This window comes from Lacerta agilis, chromosome 6 (genome assembly GCF_009819535.1).
Source record: "Lacerta agilis isolate rLacAgi1 chromosome 6, rLacAgi1.pri, whole genome shotgun sequence".
NCBI lineage: Eukaryota > Metazoa > Chordata > Lepidosauria > Squamata > Lacertidae > Lacerta > Lacerta agilis.
This window is the reverse complement of record NC_046317.1, coordinates 76,336,890-76,360,401: the sequence shown is the minus strand read 5'-3', so window position 1 is coordinate 76,360,401 and position 23,512 is coordinate 76,336,890. Positions and strand designations below refer to the sequence as shown.

The following is a 23,512-nucleotide window of genomic DNA, read 5'->3' as shown; positions in this document are numbered from 1 at the left end:
ATCAATTTCGTCTGTCTCATCTGATGGCAACATCCTTGTCAAATTCCTGCAAATTATTTAGCTTGAAATAATCCCTGTTATGCCACTAGGTCAGGCATAGGCAACCTTCGGCTCTCCAGATGTTTTGGACTACAATTCCCATCATCCCTGACCACTGGTCCTGTTAGCTAGGGATCATGGGAGTTGTAGGCCAAAACATCTGGAGAGCCGAAGGTTGCCTATGCCTGCACTAGGTGTTTGCTTTGGAGACGGTTCCTTTAACCCCTGTTTCTGCTTACTTTTCCAGCACTCCTGATCCTCCTTGCCCATTTGTTTACGGTATATTTGCCTTCTGCTTATAGGCTCCGCTGCTTGCTGTGTCTTTACTTAGTCATGCTTTCCTCGGCTGCCCTTGCCAATTGGATTGGATTTAGCTGGAATGAAAGTTGGGTTGCAGGTTATTTCCTTAAATGCCTTTTCTTTTCATGTGGGTTTTCAAGCGGAGGCTTCCTTAGAGGTGCTTTGCCGCGGCAATTAAAGTTAGCATGGATTATTCACCTTGCTTTTCAGAGTTTTCTCATTGAGAATGCGGTGCTTTTTAAAATACCTGTATTGTTGTAGACATGAAGCAAATCTGGTCCCAAATATTGACCTTTGCGAATTTTGCTATTTAGATATGAACACCCCCCCCTGGATGTTTTCTGAATATTCCAAACAGCATACAGATATCCTTCAAATGGTCACCGCATGATCGTTTGAGTGCTGTCAAACATGTTTAGCTACGTCCTTGGCTAGTGCTGTGAGATCCCCCCCCCGTCCTTCCCCATATTGTCCTTTCACTGCATTGTCCCTAGAACTGCTCCCCAGATTTATGGGGTGCAGGGGGGACAGAGGGGAAGAACATACCATTGAGCCAAGAGAAATCATTGCATTGACAGAACCATGTATGTAACATTACATTGAATGCAATCCATTATCACTGATGTTACAATAAGATCTGAGCCATGCCTCCTCTCCACCCACCCTTGGATGTCCATAATGAAAAAATCACCCAAATGTTTTGCCTTGCCAGAAACCATGGGTCCCCCCCCCCAGGCTTTGCTCCTCTGGTGGAGTAGGAGGGGGAGGCCATTTTTGCTTATCTCCACCCCCGCGGCTTGTAGCCACCACTGCCATCTCCCTGCACTGTTCCATTACAGGAAAACAATAAAATACTTAATAGCTAGTAATAACAAACCACAGACATCCTGTCTCTCTCCCCCACCACCCATACCAATACCAATAAATACATAACGGCACCCAAAATGAAATTGGAACACCATACAAGAAAAAAAAGCAAGGGGCTCTTCAGTAGGGATTGCCAAATCTGTCAGTTTCAGCTACTCTTGGTTTCTCATTTTGCCAGGCTTAAGCTCAGTGTTCCACATCATTTCCACATCAGTTTGGAATTTTTTTTTTTAAGTTCTCATGGAAATTCCTCAGCATTTCAGTGTGAATTTCTCTAAATATGCACATTTTAATTTGCAATTTTCCAAAATGTAATGCATGAGTGTATATTATGTTCACTAATATATGCTTTGTTCTGCACAATTTACGCCAGCATATGCACTTTTGTGAACATGACTTGGCTGAAGAACTGCATTGCAACATTCGGAGAAGTGCAACTTTCGAAGGATAGCCATATTTTAGTTCACATGTGGTTTTGGAATGAATTGGGTAGCCAGGGCTTTCCTAAACACATGAGGCATGTTCAAACACAGCTGGCAAAGTGTTGCAAAGATGTGGGGCCCATGCAGAAAAGGCCCTTCCCTTGTACCTGTCAATCAAATTGCTCTCAGAGGCAGTCACCTAAGGAGGACCTCTGCCGCCAGCTTCCAAGTATGGGCAGGTGAGCATGAGTGGAGGTGGTCCTTCAGATAACAATTAAGGCATTGATTCATAGAAGTTATTCCAAAATTAGCAAGAGATACTTGTATGATTCCAACCAGAATAGGGATTTGGAATCCGTAAAGAAGTGGATAAGTTATATTTTGCAAGATTATATTAGCTCTAGTTAATGGATTTTATTCATACTTGTAACTTTGAGAAAGTCTCCATACTGAGTTGTGGCCAATAATGGAGATGATATTTATTTATATCTCATTCTGTTTACTCTTCCCTCATTAAACATCCAAATGGATTTACAAGAGTCCTCACTGTTATACAAGTAGAATAAGTGCCAAATATATGCAGTCATTTGTTTCAGTGTGCAAAAATAACACTAGCAAAATAAATGTTGCTTTTGCCTAGCTGAGGCACCATATCAAGAAGTTTTAAAATATTAACAGCTTTGTCATAAGATCAAACTAAGGTGGGCCAGAAATCTAATCGCCTGCCTTCAAAATCTACCAGGCTAGTTTTAACACAGTTTATTATGGATGTTTATAATGGATGTGCTTTTGTAGAGGTTTTGTTGCATTTGAGGGAGAATATTGATTGATAGTTTACAGTGATTGAAGTGCTGTTAGAAGGCAGCCCTCTATATGAATGGCTGTTTTGTCCAAGTCCAGTTTAAAGGTAAAGAACCCTAAAAAGTAAGAGCAGGAGGAGACTTGCAGTGGTTCATCAACAGTTAGTTAGCACCAGGGTGGATAAAAATAAATGATTTAAAAAAATAAAATAAAAAATATTTAACCATTATTTTTTTATTATTTAAATCAGATTTTTAAAATAAAATGCTTTTGGAGAGAAAATCTTTCTAAAGATAGTTTTCTATTTAAGTTAAGTTACAGTTCAAAGGCTATTCATCAGGAAATAAGGATTTGTTTTAAGTTTTTCATGTGTGCTAACACTCAGTCTAAGGGTTTTTTTAAAAAATTAAAAAAATCATTTAACCATATCAGTTAACAAACATTGATACATATGCTACAATGCTATTGTTTTAGTTAAATAAATAGTTTAAATTGTTATTAAGGAAATGATTATTTTTCTCCTTCCAATAAAGTAGAGCAGAAAAGTTGTCCAAATATAAGCAATAATTTCATAATTAACTGTCTGTATTTCTAATAGTATAACCAGATCAGTAATTTTTGATTTAACTGTAAAAACTACTCTGAAAAATTATTATTCCAAGAATGAAACCTTCATCTGGTTGTAAATATTAAGATTATACCAGCAAGAATGAGTCTTTCTGTAAAAAAAATAATTAAATAAAGTCTTACTGACTAGTGATTTAAATCGATTTGATTTAAATCAAATCCACCCTGGTTAGCACTGGACAAAGACTGAGAATGCCCACACAGATTACCTGGTCACAGTCTTCCTCACTATGGAGAGATGTGTTATATTTCTTTCTGAGATATAGTGATCCTTTTGAAATTTGCATCTCACTAGTATCAATTTCCACATGCAAATTTTCTGCAGATCTCAGTAAGTGGCCACCCTAGATAAGAACATAAAAATAGCCTGCTGGATCAGGCCAATGGCCCATTGAGTCCAGCATCCTGTTCTCACAGTGGCCAACCAGATGCCTGTGGGAAACCAGAGAGCAGGACCTGAGCACAAGAGCCTCCTCTCCACTTGCTTTTCTCAGTAAGCCTTTCCACCCAAAGAAATGTTCAGATTTCCCCCCTTTGGTTTCTTTTCTTTCCCCTTTCCCCCTTTCCCCTTCCTCTCTTTTCCAAAGGGGGTAAAAAACCAGTTGCCCAAAGTTTTGGGTCCTCTCTATGGTCTACTATCAAGCTATGTATCCTTTGTAAGTGCTTAAACAAAGGGGTTTCTTTCTCCCTTGCCACACATAGACATGAGCAGAACACCAGGTCTCCATCACCACCCTGCAGGTACATTGTATGACTATATTTATTTACCTGCCATATTTATAAATCACTCTTCCTCCAAAAAAGCTCAGGGCAATGTGCAATGCAAGAGAAACAGTACCATGCCTCAAGTAAAGAAAACATTTAACAAACCTTAAGGATTTACAAAGGAACCATCATTAAACACAGATCTACAATTTAGTGTTGGGGTAACACCACAACTGGGAAGCTCTGGTTGAGCAAAATGGTCTTCAGTTCATGTCTAAATCTTTGCAAGGCAGGGGACAGGAGCCTGTGGAGGTGCAGTTCTGCGTGTCCTCTGCCTATGAATCTTCACAGGTATTTTGAGCAGAGAACCCCCACCAATCTTCAGGTAGGCTGGTATTGAAGGAGGTACTGCTGCATATATTTAAGCCCTGAAATGCATAGGGCTTTATGAACTGTTCTCAGTAGCCTGTAGCTAGGGCAGATTGTTAATTTTGGTTCTGTGAGGTTCTCATTTTTCCATCCTTCAATGCAGTTTACCACATTTCCACAGTAATGTGCATTAAAAAAATTGTAATGAACATTCACAAGAATTTTAGTGCAATTTTCTCCTGATCAATTTTTTTTTTGTATGCAGTTTTGACTAATATACACTTTTTTTTTTTTGCAAGCACCTTCCCCATATATTGTGCATTTTTGTACATGCTGTTTTGTTGGAGATCTGCATTGCAAAATTCAGAGAAGTGCTAATTTCAAAGGAAAGCTGTGTGGCAGCTGGCATATTGGTTGGGGAAGTGTGAATTGCATAATTTCGTGTTAAGATGCAAACAAAATCAAATTTATCCTACGTCCTTACCAGTAACGCACAGGCAGCCCGTCTTGCTGCCCACATTAATAACCTAGCAGCCATATTCTGCACTAGCTTTGTATTCTGGACTACTTCCAAAGGCAGCCCCATACAGTAGTATTGCAGTAGTCCAGACAAGGTCACCAGAGCACGAGTTACTGATACCAGACTATTTTAGTCCAGGGACAGACATACCTGGAAATAAGCACTCCTTGCCACCAAGGTCACCTGAGCATTAGCTCCCACTGACAAAATACCAACAGTTCATTCCTTACCATTCATAAACAAAAGACCATCATGCTAGTAATATACCAAAGGATAGAGCTGTGTGCTATCCACTGGGGACATGGGTGGCATCGTGGTCTAAATGACTGAGCCTCTTGGGCTTGCCAATTGGAAGGTCAGTGCTTTGAATCATCGCAACCGAGTGTGCTTCTGTTGCTCTGTCCCAGCTTCTGCCCACCTAGCAGTTTGAAAGTACACCAGTACAAGTAGATAAATAGGTACCACTGTGGCGGGAAGGTACACAGTGTTTCCGTGTGCTCTAGTCTCCGTCACGGCAGTCCGTTGCATCAGAAGCGGTTTAGTCATGCTGGCTACATGACTCAGAAAGCTGTATGTGAACAAACGCTGGCTCCCTTGGCCTGAAGTGAGATGAGTGCCGCACCCCATAGTCACCTTTGACTGGACTTAACTATCCAGGGATCCTTTACCTTTATCTTATCCATTGGATTAAATCCACTCTAATGCACGGTGGTACTTTTAATGTTTTCTTCCTGCTGGAAATTCCAAGGCAATATTGATGCATAAAACATTCTCCAGGACAAAAATTAGCAACAAGGAACCTAGCCTAAGAATAGCAATTTGGTTGAGAATATTTTCTTATATGTCTTTGCGGTTGCCTTTCATTTAAGTGTGGTCCCCCCCCCCCTTTTTAACCAATCTACTTATTGCTGCACTATCTCACTATCAATGTAATTAAACTGGGAGGGCATGGGTGGAAGATGAAATCTGGGTTCCATTATTATCCAGGAAATGTTGTTACTGCTGCTGTGGGGAGTGGGGAAATTGAATTGACACTGGAACATATGCCAAGAGCTTCCTCATTTACAGAAAGAAGTTGTCTGGCAGAAGGAGGGTTTCCTGTGAGGGGGGTCATTAGATATGGAATGTACTCTTGCCTTTCTCTAAAACCGTCTGGTTGACAGAACCATTATAGAGGATTTATCTGTGCCTTCTCTCAATTTTTGATTTGATTTGAGAGAGAGGTGCTTGCTTCGATTTTGAGCAGCTGTACCTAAACCTGAATCTGGAAAGACAGTTCTTTTACGCAGAGCCCTGGATCAGGCCAATGGCCCATCTAGTCCAGGATCCTGTTCTCACAGTGGCCAACCAGACGCCCGAGGAAAGCCTGCAAGCAAGACACCAGCACAACAGCACTCTGCCCACCTGTGATTCCCAGCAACTGTTTATTCAGAAGCATTACTTCAGAAACATTATTCTAGCAATGGGTATACAGAAACATTACTGCCTCTTCTGTGGAGCCAGATCCTAGCTGTCATCCACATCACCATCCTTTGACCGCTGCTAGACATCCTCCATGAATTTGCCCAATCCTCTAAAAAATTGTCCAATCCCAAGATGGCAGGGCTGGCCATACTGTTGGAACAGGTGTGGGGAGACTCAGAAAAGCGTGGGTCATAACACAGGCATTCCTTGAATTTTGCACTTCTCCTGAATTTTGCAGTGCAATTTTTAGCTCAAAAAGCCCTATATCAAAGTATGCATTTTGTGTGTGTGGGGGGGATGCATAGCATGAGAGAGACTAATCTTAGAAATGTGAGCTTGGTTAGAAAATAACATTTAAACATGCAGATAGAAATGCACATTTCATTATGAATTTTTGTACCACATTTTTGTTTTTAAAATGTGGAAAACAAAGCAAAATGGATTTACGAATGAGCACAAGTAGAGCTGACACAGGCCAGAAATAGACTCTTCCATCAATCCATCCCTACATACAGCTATTCTTACACTATTTTTCTCAGGTAACGGCCTGATTAATCACAGCAGGTGCTGCCACATTTAACCACACAAGATCCCCATCATGTTACCTGTTACTATTTAAATACTGACACAAGAGCTACTCCGTGTTTCAAAATCTCCTCTTAAGGTCTCCTATCTACCATTTGCAGGATGCATTATATTAGCATCACTGAATTAAAGAGCCAGTATTTTTTTCCAGGACTATATATTGTCAGGGAGGGTTCGCAGTTGAGAATGGCACCTGACTCTGGGGCATTCAGCTACTAATATTAGACTTTAAAAATTCCTCATGACAATTTGGGAATGTCAAAAGCAGAACTGATCTGAGAGCCAGACCCAGCACACGGTGTTCTCGTTTCAAATGCATCCAAGACTCTTACTTACAGTTCAAGGTGACCTTGGCTGCTATCCTTGCCATGATCTTAGGGGTATATTTTTGGTAGCATTTGCAAGGAATTTTTCAGTACCAGAGCTTATTTTGCTGATTAGCAGGTACACGCTGCAATCCTGTCTATGTTTACACACACAAGGTTATTTTATAGGAGTAATTGAAACCTCCTAACAATCCCACCAAATGCAAATGAAATGTGATCACCTCATATGATTGGATTTAGTAGCCAGAAAGCAACTCTGTAGTATTGAATTTGCCTAGAGGAAAACAATACTTTGTGAGTCGAGGACCCGCCACCCGCGTAGAGATAAATAAGACACAAGGACACATATATTTTAGGTTAATAGCCAAATAAGGCCACAACTTTATTGGTTACAGCATGTGAGTGGTATTGACTTAGGCATTGTTTCAAACAATCTATACATGACCCAATCCATAGCTGTCAAGTTTCAGATTTGAAAATAAGGGATCAGCAGTCTCACCTATCCCAGGCACAGTCACATGTCAGCGGTGGGTGGAGCCAGAAGCAAAAGTGGGCGGAGCAGCAATGTAAACTCCAAGCGGCCTCAGGCTCGGAGCGGAGCAAAGAGGAGGGCAGCCAGCAAAGAGGAGGGCAGCCATGTGCTCCGCGTGATGGAGCCCCATCGCCTTCTTGTCTGATCCCATCAAAACAGGACAGGAAGCAGCAGCTGCTCAAAGGCAGCCAGGCTCTGCCCGCCAGCTAACCCTATTGGCCGGCTGAGGGGCTTGGCGGCAACGGATAGGGGCTGTTGCAGGGGGAGGAATACACCCCCCTGTAAGCACGGGAAATGGCTCCCACTTGCTTTGAGGGCTTTTCTCTCCAAGTAGGCGAGGTCTTCCCACCCAGTCCCTGGCCAGCAGGGGAGGAGCTGCTTCCATTAAAAATGGGAAATTTAAGGGAAATAAAAAATATGGGAGAGCAGCGGGAAACTGCTTGAAATAAGGGAGAATCCCGGGGAAAATGGGATACTTGACAGCACTGGACCCCACCCCGCTCAGCGGGGGGGGGGTCATTCAAGGGTTAACAGCCAGTGTGCGATCACCTCAAATGGTTGGATTATTAGCCAGAAAGCAACTCTGTAGTATTGAATTTGCCTAGAGGAAAACAATACTTTCCCAAAGACTCTCTGATTTCAGGGCACACTGTTACCCAGCAGCCTTTGCTGAACATTGAGGTCAATCCAGTATATACTTCCTATAATGCTCAGCCTCCCTGGCTGTGTTGTACCCATGTGCAGGAGAAACCAAAGCATCGTTGTGCCTCTCTCAGCTCCTTCCTGCATCCTAGATCTCTAGCAAATAACACAAAATGGGAGTGTGCCCAGTGCACATCAAGTGAAGCCTTTAGACCCATTTGTTTACCTGATGACAGCTCCTATTACTATTAGTTAAGCAACACAATGAAAGAGGAACTGCCAAAACAGGGGACAAAGGGGGGGGCACAGATTTGCATTAAATGTGCTAATTTGCTAATTTGTCTGCAAAGATGCAAATTTAGAAGAGGAAGAAAATGATCCCCACAGTGGGGGGAACTGACTAGGTGTGTCCCCCGCTGTCCGCTCTCTGGGAGCTAATTGTTGATGGAAAATTTCAAGGCCCTAATCACCCTCCTTAAGAGTCCTCTATGGTTAAAACAAACTTGGGCTGGACAGCCCTTCAAACAGAGATCTGCCATATGACAGCCCTCCAGACAGAGAACTGCCTTTCTGTAAACTAGGATATGTGGCCATCATCATCATCACCACCACCACCACCACCATCATCATCATCACTGTTAAATTTATTAGTTTCCCTTCACCAGCAGGTCCCAGGGCTGGGTTACAAAACTTTAATATTTGGAATACAAAACACTTGAAACACATTTCATTCACAAGAATAGGGTCAATCCTGAAAACACACAGCTCAGGTGCCAGGGCCAATCCCCTACTCTCTACTCATTTGCCATTTGATTTCAGTAGGACTACTCCAGAGCAGAGCAAATGTTTGAGAGTCCTTTTTTTTCCAAAACAGGAAGTGGAGTCTCACCTCAGATTTAGCTTGTGCCTGCAAAGTTATACAGCTTGAAAATTAGTTTATCTTTAACGTTAAATTAAATTAGCTTATCTTTAGCTTTGTAAGAATCCCACATGTTCATTCATGCATTTCCCCCCTTATTCTTTTGAATGCCAAAGAAACACAGATGTTATTCCAGCAGAATTTGTAGAAGGCAGTTGAATAGCATTGTACATGGCTAACTGATTTAAGCGTGGGTGGGCTTTTAAAAAGCAATTTAGTTAAACAAGTGCAGGACTATTCTTAAAGCAATCTGCAATGTGGAATATATTGATTTGCCAGCATTTCATACGAAGCATGAAGCCTGGTCTTAGGCTTCTTTACTCACGGAGCTCAATAGGGCTTACTTCCAAGTAAGCACGCATAGAATTGCAGCATTATAAAGCAATTATTAGTTCAGCTTCTGTACCCGCAAGCTGAGCAAGACGTGTTGGATGTTTGCTTTCACAAATGGAGAGCTCTAATTTTGTCAGAGAATTATATTGTGACTATACCATACACCCATAAGAGAAGCGGAGCAGAAAAAAATGTGTCTACTTTTTGCATGGAAAACATCCTTCACAAGTACAGTCAGAAGAAGAAAAAGAAGAAAAAGAGTTTGGATTTGATATCCCACTTTATCACTACCTGAAGGAGTCTCAAAGCGGCTAACATTCTCCTTTCCCTTCCTCCCCCACAACAAAGACTCTGTGAGGTGAGTGAGGCTGAGAAGAAGTGTGACTAGCCCAAGGTCACCCAGCAGCTGCATGTGGAGGAGCGGAGACGCGAACCCGGTTCACCAGATTACGAGTCTACCGCTCTTAACCACTACACCACACTGGCTTTCAGAATACACACACACACACACACTTACAAAAGATTCACTCCTGTCTAAAATCATGGCCTTACTTTTGAATAGGAAATGCAATACTTAATATAACTGTCAATAGCAGACAGTATGATGTCGTGGCACTGCTCAGCTAACCTCCAGTCAGTTGCGTTGCTGCTGCTTACTGGGAGGTAAAGGGAAAGGGGCGAGGCAGCAGAGAGGCTGGCATGGTGCAAATACACCAGCAGAGTCAACGGGGAGGGAAGGGCTCATTCCTTCATAGGCAGCTTTCCAGGGGCTGCACGATGGTACAAAAGTGCGCCTTGGACCCTCGGCCACATTCCAGCCAAGCAAACACCAAAGGATTCTGTACTCCACACACTTCTCCATGTCCCATATAAGCAAACACAGTTCAAGGACACATTCCAGCTGTGGGGGGGGGGAACGCTTTCAAGGAGTAAGACTGGTGAGGAGTTTGACCTCAGGACATGGCTTGCAGGTCAGGTAGAGAGGCCTAGAGGGCTGGATTTGGCCCATGAGCTTGAAGTTCCCCACCCCTGCTTTACTCAGAGGAAGTAGCATGAAGAGGATAGTCTTTCCTAGGGATGCTATTGTTTGACCTTTGCTTGGTTATGTTCCCAGTCTCCTTTCCCCCTTGTACATATCTGCCCAACCCTCATTCTCCTTACTTCAGTGCAGCTGAATTTCCTCCTGTAAATTGCCCTTCCTGTGGATAGACAGCCGCATAAATCCCTCCCGTAAAGGCTGCTCCTTTGACGACAGGCTTTGACTGTGCTGATCTCTCTGTAGCCCTTCATGCTTGAATTCTTCTGGGTGCATCATTTCACATCTGAGGCATTGGGTCAGCTTTTGCCATCCTTTCTCATGCATCTTATTCAGCACAGGACTGGGTGGTTTATAAGCATTGGGAAGAGGGCAATCAGCTGCAGAAGGGCCCACTGGTTTCCTCTAGCATTATTAATATGGAAATGATTAAGCAACTGTTGCCACGTGTCTGGGGTGCTCCATTCGATTACCGGTCCCTCCTGGATTTCTGGGGCTTCACCCCAAATGGTCTGCCAGCATCCATGGCTGCTGACAGCATGGAACACTGTCATGGCTTCCAGAAGGTCAATAAATCATCCCCTAAACCACCTTCGTGAAATGGCCATCTAGGTAGGAGCAGAACTACCATTGTGTCCCCCCCCCCCACCTTCAAACCTGAACAGCATATCTGGAAGGATACCATGTTTGATGCTATCTTTTCTTCTTCTTCTTTCGAAATCATTTTTATTTGATTTTACAAATGTGAATTCATTACAATACCAAATACAGATCCATAAAATGAGATTTCTCTGAATCTCGAGACTTCCCCCCCATCCCCTTCATGGGTCCTATTGTCAACATTTCCAACTGCATATTATTTCATAGTCTATGTTTTGTATTTCTCCATATTGTCCATAGTATTTGTTGCATTACAAGCGAGGTTAAAATCCTGCAAATGTGTTCATCTGCTTACAGTGGTCTCCTAAATAAATTACATTTTTTCCCATTCTTAAAAGTTTTTGTCGTCTTGGTTTCTGAGCTTTCTGGTCAGTTTTGCCATTTTGGCATAGTCTTAACAGCTTGGTTTGCCATTCCTCTCTGGTAGGGACTTTCTTCTTTCCATCTCTGGGCTAGTAGCATCCGTGCTGCTGTTGTCGTATACATAAAACCCATGTTTGGCGCTATCAATTGCCCCTGTGAGGTCCAAGTGATTCAACAGGTCATATTCCCCTGTAAAGGCATCACACAGGGCACCTGAGTTTCTTCCTCCAAGCCAGGCCTGAAACCCAGTTCTGTTTATTTCTCTCTTTACATGTGTGGTCATGATTAGCCATTTCAGGGTCTCTCTAGACACAGATGTCTGTTTTCCTTCCTTCCTTCGGTTCTTTGATCAGCAGTCATTTTGTCATCTTGGGACTCTGTTCCTATGCCAGTGGTTCTGGGTGCCCAGTTTTTTGAATGCCACAGATTTGGCCAAAGGCTGCAGCATATGTCAGTTGATCTGTTTGAGATGAGGGTCAGACTGTTTCTAGGTGATCTCTTGATTTACCAGCATGGAATACACAACAGCAAGCTGTCAGAGATGGAGGCTGTAATCATGCAAATAGGTGTTGTGAGAGCAAAGGGTTTGGTGGTACAGCGACTGATTTCACAAAGGCATTGAATGCTGCATGCAGACGCAGCACTGCTGTGGCTTTCTGCTTTGCAAAAGGCATCTGAGGGCAGGATTTCTCCCAGGGGAACCAGTCCTAGATCACAATCTCCCTTCTTGTTGGTACCCACCCTAGTCCTCTAGCCTAGCCAAGCAAAACAGCTGGGCTGGGGGAAGTAGAGGCTTCCAGATATGGAACACTAAATGGAAAGATGTATTTTTTAACTATGACCTTTAAAGGGGGAATGTGAAACACAGAGTCTGGTTGAGCATCAAAAATGCCAGGCAGCATTATGTTATAAATAGTCACTGAATATAGTGAGGTGGATTCCATAGAGGAAGTAAGAGGAATACCTGTATTATAATTGACAACCCTGTTTTTTTATCCATGTTTTCTTATCCAGTAAGTCTCACTGATATCAATGGGACTTTCCTCCCAGGTAAGTGTGCATACAGGTTGTAGCAGTCAAAGATCACTTCCAGCTCATCATACAAGTCTGCACATTCATGGCAAGGAGGATATTGACTTGTGCTGTTATTTAGCAAATACAGATCTAGGCTGCAATTCTGTACACACTTACCTTGAACTTATTAGTGTGACTTACTTTTGATTAGACATGTCGAGGATTATACAGTTGGGTAAGATCCTACACTTCCAAGGGGTTATATCAGCAGGCTTGTTTACCCTTCATGTGCCTTCTTATCCAGTTATTCTGTCATAGATCTTAGATACTCCTTTGCCGACCTGGTGCCTCCAACCACCCCCAGATGTTCTGGAGGAGGAGGAGGAGGAGTTTGGATTTGATATCCCGCTTTTCACTATCCAAAGGAGTCTCAAAGCGGCTAACATTCTCCTTTCCCTTCCTCCCCCACAACAAACACTCTGTGAGGTGAGTGAGGCTGAGAGACTTCAGAGAAGTGTGACTAGCCCAAGGTCACCCAGCAGCTGCATGTGGAGGAGTGGAGACGCAAACCCGGTTCACCAGATAACGAGTCTACCGCTCTTAACCACTACACCATACTGGCTCTCTGGGCTTCAATTCCCATCAGCCTCTGCCAGCATGGCTTCACCAGGATGACGAAGGTTGTCTCAGGTGGTTTGTATTTCATTGGGACCATGATACACTGACACTGTGTGATCACCGAGAGAGAATCTACTGCACAGTTTTAAGCTGTATTCCCCCTCATCAGGGAATTCTGGAGATTGTAGTTTTGCAAAAGGGAGTTTCCAACCAGCTTCTCAACACTAAACTCTTAAGTCCCTGAATTCTTTATGTAATTCCACCTTGCCTCTTAGTATTGCTATAATGATTGGCTCCCCAAATTTCTCTGTTGATGCAACACTTTCACTATAACATGAAGGCAAGTTGGACAAGGTGGGAATGTGGTAGATGTTACGCAGTTTATTTTCTTTCATTAGCTGTCTGCGCAATTCTGGTATGAAATAGATTAAGCAATCTGATGAAGGATTACTTCCTCTCTCCCTCCCCCTTTTAGTAAATCCCTTAGGGGGAAAAAGGAGATTATGGATTTGTCAGGTGTTGAGAACAGATTGCTTTAAAAATAATAATAATCCCCAAAGTGCTAATATGAAAATGGGCAGATAGGGTGTATTTGATCTTATCTTTTTACCCCAAATGTACATGTTATTTGGATTCCATCTGCCTCCAGAATGGAGGCCCTTATCATACTCAGTTAAAAGAACTTTATGCTGAAGATGCTGATTTAGCAACACTTCAAAGCAGATTCGAGAGCCTCAGAGATGCATATATTTAGGTGAACAGACACTGTTGATATGCGAGATGTATCAACAACAGTGAATTAATTCTCTCCCTGCACTTGAGTTGTAGATTGCTTTGCTTAGCTGCATGGCAATAGAAATGCAAGAATGTAGCTACAGGTGGAAAGGGGAAAGCATCACAGAAATTCAATTTGGTTCTCCTTTTAAGGCGAATCTTCCTGATTTACACTTTGCAAAACATTGCATGAAATACAGCCATCCTTCAAAATTCACACTTCCAGTTTTGCAACCCAGCTCCCCAGCCAAGAGATGTGTACAAAAAGTCATACACTAGGATAACGTACACAATGTGTCTATTGGTGGAAATAACATTGCTTTGCAATAAGGTGTATATTTGGCAAAAATGAGAAATGGAGAGAAACCAAAATGGACATATTTGCTCATCCCTAAATCTATCAGAGCATCCAGACTGAAAATTTGTATATATATGTAGTTAGTTAGAGCATGGTGCTGATAATGTCCTCAGTGTCACTTACAACAGTGCTGTCAAGTATCCCGTTTTCCCCGGGAATCTTCCTTATTTCAAGCAGTTTCCCGCTGCTATCCCTTATTTTTTATATCCCTTTAATTTCCCGTTTTTTTCCATGGAAGCAGCTCCTCTCCCTCCCCCTGCTGGCCAGGGACTGGGAAGACCTCGCCTCCTTGCAGCCTCAAAGCAAGTGGGAGCCATTTCCCGCGCTTACAGACGCCGTAGCCCATGGGCAGCGTTTCCAAAATACAGTAAGCCTACTGCGCGCGTTCACACCAGTGCCGCCCACTTTTGCTTCTGGCTCCGCCCACCACTGCCATGTGACTGTCCCCGGGATAGGTGAGGCTGCTGATCCCTTATTTTCAAATCTGAAACTTGACAGCTATGCACTTACAACTCTGCAATTCTGTGATTCTATTATTGCAATGATAAATTCAGAGCTACCTAACATGAGACACCAAGTTAGAGGCAGCTTGCTAGCCACTCAGCAGTCTGCTTGGCCACCTCTTCTTGCCTGGCGGTCTGCATTGCACTTGATGGGTCACTGCCTTCAAATATTTGAAGGTTCGTCATATGCATGAATGGAGTAAAGTTCTGTGGGCTGGAAATGCAAATTACAAGAAATTGGATTTTGGCTAAATATTAGCAAAAACCAGAGCCGTCTCATCCATTGGGGCTGGTGGCGCGGCGCACCAGGGCGCAATGGCCTGGAGGGCGCCTCCGCCCTCCAGCCCCGCTGGCAGCGCCTGCCGGCAGCGCCCTCTGACTCCCGGCAAGGGAGCTGGCCGGCCACGCCACGCCCTCTGGCTGCCCAGCAGAGCACAGGAGCTCTGCACGCCCTTCCAGCGCTTACGGGACGGGAGGCGAGGGCAGCCGGCTCGCGCTCCCGCGCGCAGCCGGATGGCGCGGCGCAGCCGGATGGCGCGGCGCAGCCGGCCAGCTCGCGCCCCGCGCGCAGCCGGCCGCCCGCCCGATGCAGCGCGAGCTGCCCAGCCGCGCCGCGCCGTCTGGCTGCGCGCGGAGCGCGAATTGCCCAGCTGCGCGCGGGAGCGCGAGCCAGCCGCCCTCGCCTCCCATCCCGGAAGCGCTGGAAGGGCGCGCAGAGCCCCGCGCCGCTCCAGCGCCACGCCCCTCATCCCCCGCTCGCCCACCCCCCTCCCAAGGGGCGGCAAGCGTGGGAGGGAGGCAGCGGAGAGGCGGCATGGCGGGGGCGCCGGAGGGATAGCCGCGCCAGGGCGGCAGATCCCCTTGAGACGGCTCTGGCAAAAACCTCCCAATAGTACAAGCTGTTTGAGAGTTGAGCAGACTGCCTTGTATAGTGATGAACTCTCCTTCATTGGAGACGTTAAGCAGAGGCTGGGTGATCCCCTGTCAAGGATGCTCAGCAGCAGATTGCCTGCACTGCTGAGGGTTGGACTGGATGTCCTTTGAGGTCCCTTACAACTTGTATGATTCTGTAGACTGCAGGCAAGCTCTTGGATGAAATAGCAGAAAGGATGGCAAGAAACATTTGAGCTGCCCTACAGTATCGTTCTTTGCACATTTATAGTCACCTGCCTCCCTTCCCTCCCTCACCCATCACGGATGTAACAGGGTTCAATCCTGTGTAGAAGTCACAACTTCTGACTTGCAGCTGTGCTCTCTAATCACAGATGTTTGGGAACAGTCTATAGTCCAGGGGTAGCCTGTCAGTCTCAGCCAGCATTGCCAATAGTGGGCACCTGTCCCAGTGGCCCTGATATGGAAATATATCTCAGCCTGTCTGTGCAGAAAAGAGAATAGCACATCCCTGCAGGTAGAAAATAAACACCAGCCTGCCTTGCATGCTGGCTCACATAAGGATTACTGGGGGAATATGTCAAAACAAAATAAAATAAATAAAAAAAATAAAAAAAATCCTTCCAGTGGCACCTTAGAGACCAACTAAATTTGTTCTTGGTATGAATTTGTTCTTGGGGGAGGGGTATTACTCAGAAGGGTGGTGGGAATGGGTGATTGGCTGATAGGTGTAGAAAAACTGTTAACGACTGCAATTGGTCTTACAGGAAAAAGCAAGGGGTGAGATGGCTAAAGATAGCTTTGTCGTGTATAATGAGATAAGAATCCAATGTCTCTGTTCAGACCAGGTCTCTCCATGGTTTTAAGTACCCCTCCCCTCTCTCTCGCTATATATAAGGGTCTGGTGACTTCTGTTTCAGTGTATCTGAAGAAGTGTGCATGCACACGAAAGCTCAGACCAAGAAAAAAATTAGTTGGTCCCTAAGGTGCTACTGGAAGGAATTTTTTTATTTTTTATTTTGTTTTGACTATGGCAGACCAACACGGCTACCTACCTGTAACTGGGGAAATATGTGTGAAGTGCTTTGAACACTTAACCATGCCATAGGGAAGCTACACACAATTAGTTTGCATTTCTGGTGTTGAGTATCTCTTTTTTGTTCATGTCCAAACAGAATCAGACTTAGGGTCAGGGTCATTGATTAAGGCTGACATAAGGGCGAGAAGCCCCAGACTCATTTTATATAGTTGGATTTCTAATGAATGAACACATGCCTATGACAAACAGGAAAAGGCATCCATCCATGCATTGCCAACAAATCTGGAAGAACGTTTGATTAGCATAATTGTATACTTTGTTTAGTACATCTGTCTTTATACTCATAATTTATGCTTTGATACACGAGTGCTAATTCCCAGGATATGTGGTGGAACAAACAATTGTTGAAAGAGCCTTTCTGAAGAGCAAAAACCTAGATGTTGTGACATATTTCTGAAACATGTGCTTAGTTTGGACCCATTTAGGTTTGTGTGAGCATTATTGCTATTCAAGTCTAATCAAAGGTGGAGGGGGAAATTGGAGAGAGGGAGTGAACATAAAATGAAAATTTATGAACATAAATTTCATAAATTTATGGGATTCTAACACTGCAGTGGAGGGAGGGAGATGCCAGGTACAGTGCAGTAGTAGCGTTTCAGATGAGCTGCAGAGCAGCAGCTGTTGGATGGGTCTTTCGCTTGCCTCCGTGCTTCTTCCTCCCACAGCTCTAGGTCTTTCCCCCAGAGCTCAGTGTCCAAGAGCAGAAGGGAAGGAGCCATAGGTGAGCTGCCCCCTCACTTGGGGATCATTTGCCCAATTACATATCTCCGTAATAGAGAAAACATGTCATAAAACGAAAGAGGATGCAGATTTGAATAAAATGTGTGTATTCCAATATGCAAATTTAGAAATAATTGCTAGCATTTAAATAGCAAGACAATGATCTCATCCTAATGTTGAAGGCTGAGAATGAGTCACCTGTGCTCCTGCTCAGTTTCCTTGACCAGGTGCTTGCTATCGATGGCCAACTTCAAGAACCTTCCTGCTTTCCCTTCTTATTGTTCTTTATCTTTACATTAGACTTGGGCTGCACTTAGTGCTGCACGTTGGATTGTAGAAACACTAGATTGTAGAAACACTAGATTCCCAGCAAGAGATCGAAGCAGAAGAGCTTTCTTTTCTTAGATGGGAATATAAAATAACTCATCTCATATGTTAGGTACTGCGGATATGTATCTGCATCTTCCAAAATGGCCCTCAGGTGGAACAGATCAAAACAGAGATATGGTCTGGAAAATGTCAGATTCCTAAACACTAATACGATTTTCAAAATCCAGGACACCCTCTAAGTCTGATCCCTCACGGCCAAGTATAAGCAAACATGTGTGTTTAAATATGCACTTAGGAAGAACACATGTTTGAAAGGGCCAGGACAAATGTATTTGAAAGAGATTGATGCCCAGTATTTAACCCCCACCTTTTGTTACCTTGTATGCCAAACAGCAAAAACAGAACATAATAATTCACCAAGGAGCTACTCACAAAGACCTTATTTGGGTGGTGGCCATGGATGGCTTGATTCAATACCTGGAGGCCCTTTCATCTCAAATGATAATCTCAGTCATTAACTGGCTACATCACAACACAATTCTTCTGCAGATGAAGAATCACATGGTCATAAAAGTTCTGTAATATAAACAAGGGGGACCAGCTCCGAATCCTATTTGGACAGATTTATCACTTGATTATGAAGCAGAAGACCTCGTCTGGGCTCTGTGCCACAATAGATTAATATTCAACTCACACTGTTTTCCCTCTGGATAATGTAACTCTCTCATGCATCTGTAGTTTCTCCCTCTCTCCCCACCCTTTTTTGGGACTGTAAGGCTGAAGGCTGATTCTCTGTGCAGACAAACACATTCTGCTCCAAAGTCCACAATTGCATTTCCCCTTAGAAAGAAATAATCATTTCACCAATATGGCATTTATTGACTTTTTCAATGGTGGCTTCTGTTCTCCCATGCAGTCTATAGAGTTTTAGTACTGTCTCCAACTTTTTCCGTGTCATTCCTTCCCTGCCCCAAGCTCTATGGGCTAAAGCGATTGGCGGTTTGCTCCTCTTTCATCGCAGTTGTGCAAATACTGGGTTGTATCCAATGCAGTGCTAAGTTGAAGTCACTTAGGGCTATACTTGCTCCACTGGTGAAATGTTTTGCACCAGCAGAATATTGTTGCACATATTCTTCTGAGAGGCCACAGTGAGAACAGGATGCTGGACTAGATGAGGCTTGTACCTGATCCAGCAGGGCTCACCTTACGTTTCTGCCTTTGGGGGGTGGGCGGGCTGGAGGCCTAGAACAGGCATAGGCAAACTCGGCCCTCCAGATGTTTTGGGACTACAACTCCCATCATCCCTGACCACTGGTCCTGTTAGCTAGGGGTGATGGGAGTTGTAGTCCCAAATCATCTGGAGGGCCAAGTTTGCCTATGCCTGGCCTAGAATAACAGGAAATCAACAGTGTGGTCCCATATCTGTCTACTTAGGAGTAAACCCTGTTGAGAGCTAGGTTGTACTGACTCCCAGGTCAGTGGTTATAGGGCTGCGGTCTCAGCCTGGGCTAAGCAACGTGTCAAATGCCCTGCACGGCCACCGAAAATGTGTTTTTAGCCGAGCCCAACGATAAGCTGCAGGATCTCCAGGTGCCTTGTGTGTGTCGCATGTGCATTTCTGAAGACTGGGAGGCTTGTCTACAGCAGAGGTGTAGCTGCAGGTTACTGGAAGTGAGTAATTCACACTGCATTAAAAATGACCCACTTGATCTAATTATAGAACTGGCATCTGTGTTATAATTGATGTTTTTAAGCTAAGGCGGAACCGCTGGGCTGCGAGAATGGGAGGGGAAGGGGGACAAGGACCGAAATACGTTTACATATTTTGTGGCTTACATTAGCAGTCAGCTGGAAGGGCCAAGGTCGCAGATAACACAGGGATGTTTCAAGGCAGACTCTGATTACCAGATGCCCTCCTAATGTTGTACATCTGCCCTCTTGTCAGTCTATCTTTTGGCAAACTGCATGCTTTGGTACATTATTCATTTAGTTCTTTTGGTGTGCTATCCTTTTCCTTCTTGATTTTCAGCTTTCAGGAACATGAAAGTCAAATGCGAAGGAAGGAGTACTAAAAAAAAATCTCTCTCTTTTTAAAGAAACACACATTCATCTGAGCACACTTTAAAAGTTTCATAGTGTTCAAAAATTTTCTCATACCCCCCCCCCGAGCTGTCAACCTTCCTTTTTTTGCAGTGGGAAACAGTGCTGGAATAAGGGAATTTCCTGCAAAAAAGGGAAAGTTGACAGCTATGCACCCCCCACATTTTTAAAAAAGAACTATAGCAGTTATAGGGAAGCTTTTTGCACCCAGAGGCCAGGGGCAAAAGTGTGAAGAACAACAAAGGTGAATTTTACCTTTTTACTGTAGGCTAGTTTCTAGACACAGAGAAACCCCTCTCTATTATCCATCCAGGCAAGCAAGAAGCATTATCAGAGTTCAGGGATGCATTTGTGCCAGGCAAAAACAGTCGGGGAGGATGCTGGTAATGCTGGTAGGGCTGGGAAGGGGGTGTGGCTTGGAAGGGGGTGTGGCCAGGGGAGAGTCCTGAGGGCCAAATAGAAGGGCCGTCTTTGGCCCCCAGGGCTGAGGTTGCTCATCCCTATTTATTACACTGTTTCTCAAACTTGGGTCCCCAGCTGTTGTTGGCCTACAACTCCCATCATCCCTGATCACTGGTCCTGCTAGTTAAGGATGATGGGTGTTGTAGTCTAACAACAGTTGGGGACCCGAGTTTGAGAAACGCTGGCCCTATTAGTACACCTAATACCACTTACATGTGTGATCTCAGGCTCACGACTCAGCACCTCCATTTAGCAGATCTCAAAAAGCAGGGCTGGGAAAGACCTCTTTTACGAGACCCTAGCGAGAGGCTGCCAGCCGAGGTAGATATTGCAGAGATAGATGTCCCAAAACACTGACCCAGAATGAGACTCTTTCACATCTTTGTGAATGTAAACAATCTTCTCCAACCTGGTGCTCTCTAGATGCTGTTGGACTACAACTCCCATCAATCTCGGTCAGCATGGGCAATTTGGAGGGCACCAGCTGGGGTGGATTGGTATATGGCAGGCACGTCCAACAGGTAGATCGTGATCTACCGGTAGATCACTGGAGGTCTGTGGTAGATCACTGGTAGATCACTGGCTCCCCCCAAAGAAGCTCAACAACTTTGGCTCCCCTAAAAAAGCTCAACATTTTTGCCCTGCACCCCAAAAAATGTGGCTTTCCTCCTCCCGAAAAGAAGCTCAACAACTTCGACCTGAACCCCCAAAAAACAGGGCTCAACTACCTTGACTTGAATCCCCCAAAAGAGGGTAGATCACTGCCAGTTTTAAACTCTGTGAGTAGATCGCAGTCTCTTGGGAGTTGGCCACCCCTGGTATATGGGATATGTGGACATATATGGAAAGTGATGGGAACATTGCACCGGGAAGTCTGGGGTAACAGTTGTTTGATGCAACATTGCCTAACCTGCCCCCAAACAAATCAGAATGAATGCTCAAAAAATAGCTGCTGTTGTCTAACCTTCCGCAAACTATGCAGATGAATCAGAACGAACCTTCAGTAAACAGATCATCTGGACGTGACCTGAGTCAAATTATTGTTGCAGCTAACTCGGTATTGTTGGCACTGACTGACAGCAGGTCTCCAGGGTTTCAGACAGGGAACGTTCTCATCCCTACCTGGAGATGCTAGGGATTGACTCTGGGACCTTCTGTAGCCATCCTGTCTCCCTATTCCTGCAGGAGCAGGTTGAAAAAATCTGCAAAACCTCATGAAATGGCTTCAGAATTAAATATACAAGTTGCTTGGAAAACAAACACAGCTGCATAAATGTTGATTCATGTGAGATATTGTTGGCACGGAATTCAAGTTTTTTTTCCTCTCTTCCAGTGTAGACTTTTTATTTTATTTTCCTAATGAGAGTGGCTGCAGGCTGAGACTGAAGAACAATAACAGGAGGACCCACCGAAATAACCATCACAGAGACAGTATGACACCATCCCTGGTCTTAAACATTCCTGAAATAGTTATGCATGCTGGCAGCATGACATTATTTATATGCTCTAAGCTGGGTAATAAGGCTTTTAAAATATAGAGGAGATAAACTGATTTGCTCTAAGCATGCCTGGATGTTCTATTGTATTATATTTTGCACATATGTGCTTCTAAAAATGTAATCCCAAGTGATTTAACATCCCAATCCCAGGACTTGCTGTGGCAGCAGCTAAGTAATTAGGTTGGGTCATGCTAACCTCTACACTGCAGTGTCATGGAGCCTGGTGCTGTGCTGTTATTGGCTGTTATGGGCCAAAAACTCAGGACCTTATTCAAGAGGCTGCTTCTGAGATTGTCCTGTCCCTCTGCACCATACAGGTGGGGAAGGAGTTCTTGCCAGTAGGGAGAAGGGGCATGGCATGGGAAATGGGACAAATTACATTTAGCTTACATTTAAAGGCAAAACTTACCTGATTTGTACTTACTGAAACACTATGCGAGCCATAACTCAACCCATCCTTTGAAACGCACACTTTGAAACTCACACTTTTCCGAATTTTGTAATGCGAATAACATGCAGAAATGCACTGTATGAGGAAAGCCACTTTGCAGAAATGAGGAGAAATTTAGAACTGAAATTTGCAGAAATGAGGAGAAATTTGCACTGAAATGCTGATGAAATTTCACAGTCATAAGAACATCATAAAGTGGTATCGTAGTGCTTTAAATGTATAGTGCAGATGTGCGCCTGTTTAAAAGTTTGAGGGCTATTTACATGACTACATTGGGTTCATCTACTATCCACATTACTATTATGGTGGCTCGTTGCCACTGCCCAGTTTTTGTTAAAGATCAGCATTAATTATTTCACAATTCCTCATGGTTTATTCTTGATGACTCCATTTACTAGCAGGCTGAGAGCATGTTTATCTGCGCTTCTCCTTCTCCCTGCTTCATATTCTTAAAGTCTCGTTGGCTTTATCTACGCCTCCTGTCAAAAATATAAAAATGGTTCTTTTTGTTTCTCTGCTGGCAGACTTCTTTCTTTCTTTCTTTCTTTCTTTCTTTCTTTCTTTCTTTCTTTCTTTCTTTCTTCCAAGGGGGCATTTCTTTTTTGAAAGGCAGGTACATAAATTATGGCAAAAATGAAGTCAGGGAGAGGAAAACTCTTCAGCCTGAAGCCTGCTGACGAATTGTGGAGACTGGAAAGAATGAGTCATAAGATGGTTTCTTCATTTAGACTTGGCTAATACAACACCAGGCAGCTCTTTGGAAAAGTACTCTGGAGGGAAATGATTGCACTTTTTCCCTGTCTCTCCATCTCTCTCTTTCCCATTTTATATAAAACACCGCATTTCGACACTTGTAACTCTTGTCAGAGATTCAGTAAGGTTAAAGGGTGACATTTTCCAACCATTTTTACTAGTGGTTTCTCTTAGATATTTTCAACTGCATAAAGTGGCACAGTTCCACCCAAATCAGCATGAAGCCGCAGCCCTTGAAGTGACAGTGGTAGCAACAAAGAATTCCCAGAGACCAAAGCTTAACTGCCTACAGATTTTGCCATCTTTTCTTCGCTCACCAAGTAGTCCAGCTGAGAAGGAAGGATTGCACATCACAGATTCTTGATTCCTTCCTGAGGAATGACCAGGAGGTCAGGATTGCCACTGAAAGCCTTCCCCGTCCTGCCCCCTC

The 23,512-nt window shown here is 44.0% G+C and overlaps 1 protein-coding gene across 1 annotated transcript in view; it reads left to right on the top strand.

Annotated features, from left to right (window-relative positions):
• KCNB1 (potassium voltage-gated channel subfamily B member 1) overlaps nucleotides 1-23,512 on the top strand; it is a 186,344-nt gene that overhangs the window by 13,225 nt on the left and 149,607 nt on the right.